This window comes from Polyodon spathula, unplaced genomic scaffold, assembly GCF_017654505.1.
Source record: "Polyodon spathula isolate WHYD16114869_AA unplaced genomic scaffold, ASM1765450v1 scaffolds_61, whole genome shotgun sequence".
NCBI lineage: Eukaryota > Metazoa > Chordata > Actinopteri > Acipenseriformes > Polyodontidae > Polyodon > Polyodon spathula.
In genome coordinates, this window is record NW_024471555.1 from 364,118 (window position 1) to 368,521 (window position 4,404).

General features: G+C 36.2%; 1 protein-coding gene across 1 annotated transcript in view; it reads left to right on the plus strand.

Moving 5' to 3' along the window:
* Positions 1-4,404, plus strand: part of LOC121307916 (myosin heavy chain, fast skeletal muscle-like) — a 59,402-nt gene that overhangs the window by 44,731 nt on the left and 10,267 nt on the right. The window lies entirely within an intron of this gene.

The following is a 4,404-nucleotide window of genomic DNA, read 5'->3' on the forward strand; positions in this document are numbered from 1 at the left end:
ATGGCCATTAATTCAACAACAAACTCAGGGACAATCTCCTTTTCAGATAACACTGGGGTAAGATTTAAATCTGGCAATACAACAGAATACATTATATGAATCAATCACTGCTAGTCATGATCACTTCTATACAAACTTATTTTCTGACTCTTACAACCAGATAATTATAACTAATGCCCACACAATGCTGGTCACACTCGTCTGGATGAAGTTACTCATGCTTACTGCCCTACTCCTACACACACGATTATACTCACTAATCACATATTATTTTTATTACTGAGGCACAACTTTTCTCATGCCAGAATACTCCTCACACAAGCCAGGCTGCTCTTCATCATAACCCATTGATCTGTTAAGCCACAAAAATGTTCACCAACCCCAATATAGTTTAGCCTTCTTTGCACTTGCTTCATCAGAAACCAGACCTGCTGGATTACCAGTTTACAGTAAATTAATTTCAGCTCCTTGAGGCTTGCTGGTTAATCTCAGAACTAAACACCCTGGCATCCTCCAGCTACACTGCTGTAGCAGAGATTGTATAAACACCATGTGTTAGGTCTGTTTTGGCTCAATGAAGCCAAACAGACGCCTGTTAGAGTAATGAATGACCGTGATTTAGGGTTCAGCTCTATCAGTAGCCAACCCAGCTTGTACAAATATATGGAAAAAAGTTTTCTTTTTTCTATAAAAAGAGAGAGGAATATGTTAAATAAAGAGAATACTCCAATAATGTTTTTAGATTGTTGTGGTTATTTCATTCATGTGTATAGTTATCCTCTTTCATGGAATAACTACTCCATCAACATTCTGAATAATTAGACGTCTGTATCGTTTTGCTTTTATTAATGCCTTTAGGCTTAATCATCCGTACATTAACTATTAATAGTCAATTGTGCTTAATTTAGAAATAAAAATAATGACATTCAATTAAATGATGAAAGTTTTGACCGGAGGACGTTTTCATTGTCTTTTGCCATTAGTCATTAGTAAAAAATAAATCCCTAAGTGCTCCAGCATAAGAGTATCCCTAAACTGGAGAACCGATTTCACTTCAGAGAGATCAACTTTGTGGCACTGTCACAGAGGAAATGGTCATTCCTAAGTGTAGCAGGAGCAGTGACTAAAAAATACAGCAAGGCAGTTTTACCGTGGGAATCTGGATCACATTCAGCTTGACTGCGTTCCATAAAAATGTAAGGGATTCCCAAACCCTCTGTGATTAAAAGCCTAAAGACGTTCAGGGTTAAGTTAGCCTCTTTAACTCCCACGAGGGTCAAGATAATAATTTCAAAAATGAAGAACACCCAAAACGGTGAATACCTTAGTCTGGGATGAGAGCTAGTCTATTAATAAGTAATGCAACTAGTTTCACATTAAAGCCTTCACAAAATGATTACTCTTATTAATTTAGTGGTGCTTCAGCTTAATAACTTGGAAATTAGGTATAATGGTAGCACAAGGGCTGCTGATCAATTAGTAGAAGGGAACCACAATGGTAACGGCTTCTGATTATGACACATCAATGGTATCACAATGGCATTAGAAAAGCCCACCCGTCATCCATTGCAGTATCACAGACACAGACTCAATTAACATCAAAGCCCACTGTATGCAAAGAATTATGGGCAAAAGCTGAAAATAACATGCATCAGGATTCTACAATTTCACAACACATTTTTCATGTTTACTACCTTTTGCTGAGTACAACCTTTGTTTATGTGATTTCTAATAAGTTAATATGTTGTGTGTAGGGTGTTTTATAACATCTATTCTACAGTACATCATGATATCTCTGCTACAGCATGACATCTCTGCTACATCATGACATCTCTGCTACATCATGACATCTTTGCTACAGCATGACATCTCTGCTACATCATGGCATCTCTGCTACATCATGACATCTCTGCTACAGCATGACATCTCTGCTACATCATGACATCTTTGCTACATCATGGCATCCTTGTTACATCATGACATATCTTCTACAATAAGAGATGCTTTACATATAACGTATTAACTTAGAGTTGTTTTTCTGTATGGAGTTATTAGCTGTGGTCACTTCCCAAAAGGAGTACTGATGGATGGATGATAATGTTCTGACCTCTAGGTCACAAGGTCAGAGATTCATCCTTGTAGAGATAACAAAACAAACTCAATCCACCAGCATCCTGGCACTGTGCACAGCTGCTGGGCAGCTCAGACCTTCCTTCCTCTGCACAGTCATTAGCCTGACATAAAACGCCCCATGGCACAGGCTTATGGAACACACTACAGTTCTTATCTCTGGTTGCCTCTAGCCAAAGTAACCTAAGAAACCACCCGAAGATCCTTTGGAAATGAGGGTGTAATCTCAAAGGACTGCACAGATGAATGATCATGTCATAAACTCAATGCAAGAACATGTTTTACAATAGGCCCGATTCATCACAAATTGACTCAGGTGTAACGCTTGTACTAGTTGTTTGTAAAAAGAAAAACAAACTTCTGTTGTTAGAGAAGTAGAAAGAAACCTTCAAAGGTGTTTGTTTTTGCTAACTGCTGGTGATAGAGAAAGAGTTGGGAATTGTTAAGTCTACTGGTTTCTTCCTGGATATCCAGGTGGTACATAAAACCATAGCAAATGTGCACAGTAATTAGATTAATGTAAAGGTACAGAAAAATATTATTTTTTGAAATAAAATGGCTGGTTTAAAACCAGCAAACTACCAGATTTTATATAATTGAGACTTTTATATGTGTATGTCATTTTTTACTTTTTTAAACTATGCCTTCTCTTATCACAGTGACTTGGCTTTAAATAGCAGAGGGACATAAAACCACACAATTGTGAGCGTATTTGGCCTGTTGTATTGTATTACCTTCTGCTATATGTCAGGTTTATTATGGAAATGTAAAATCATTCTCCTTATGTTGCTGAATGCCCTAGGGCCTGTATTATAAAGAACCCCTACAGGGATATACAGTCCTTCATAATTTGGTTTAGTTTTCCAGTTGGATATTCCATCTAAATGATGCTAAATACTCAATTAGACCCTGTTTCTATTGTTTCCAGCCAGATGATAGTTTCCCAATAGGCAATAAAGCAATACATAAGTAACTTTCCTTTTAAATGTATGGATTTCAAAAATAATAAGAAGGTTGTGAATTATATATGTGTTTTTCTGATCAATTGTATCAGTACAACATTTTTTTATGTATTCTCCTAAAGATACAAGTAGCAGAAGAATGTTTATGAGGCTCACTGTTTTGAGCTGCCTCAAACAGATTTTAATGAAAGACAACATTTCTCACCAGGCAGGAAACAAACACAGAAGAGAAAAAAACCCCGCCCGAAACTACAGTATTGAAGTGAAATTGTTTTAAATTCATCTGTACTAGAAAATAACTTAACTATAATGTGTTTATTTTATTGATTCTTAAACTACAGGGTGTATCAAGCGTATTTGGACAAAATGTCTTCTGAGTACTGATTCTCACTGTCGTAATATATATTACAGTAGAACCTCTACAAACACCTTCAGAATGGAGATTGAAGTCTGAAATGTCTGTAACTCTGAATATGAGTTTTCAATGGCTTTAATAAATGTGTACATCTGCTATCTATACCCTCAATCTGGTGAATACACAATACAGCACAGTAATGCAATACTCATATTGTTATGGTTTCAAAGGCTATAAAATACTAGGAAAATAGCTATATTTAACTTACCATTAAAATTGTAACTTTAGCAGAAAAAAACAGACTTAAACATTTAAGTAAACAAGGTTTAATATAGTGCTTGTTTTTATTTTATTTTAAATTGAATGCATGAAGCTTGCTCAATCATTCATCATCCTTTGTCATAAAAAAGAACCCTTTCTAGTATAATTGCTCATCCTGCCTCACCGGACGTGGAACACATTTGTTTGTACAGTAATTTTGCCTTCTTCATGACCAGCACGTCAGCTTATAGGAGTGCCTATCTGGTTCCATTGAACGCACGGTTGAGTGATTGCATACTTCTAACTGAAAGTGGGGTGTTCGGTTGACTGGTCAGTTTGTAAGTTTGGTGTTCGTAACTCTGAGGTTCTATTGTGGCAATTGTTTTGGTCTTTCCTTTTTTTATGTCTTGGAATTTAATTTTTTAAAAGTAAGTTAAGAGCCTCTTAAGTGTCAATGGACTAGTGGTCTCTTTATAGCGTTTTTGTTTTTTAATCCAAACTGTACCGTGGTACGTTGGTTAACAGGTGGATTTGAATCCCAATGACTGTAAATGTCAGACAAACTCCACTTGTCATGTACTATTCTGATGTAATTAGCCAAGTACACAGTCTAGTTCTGGAATTTTGGAGAATTTGAATTTCAGCTGCCAGTCAGAGTTCTGCAACTGTTGAAATCACTTGCAATTCATAAAAATC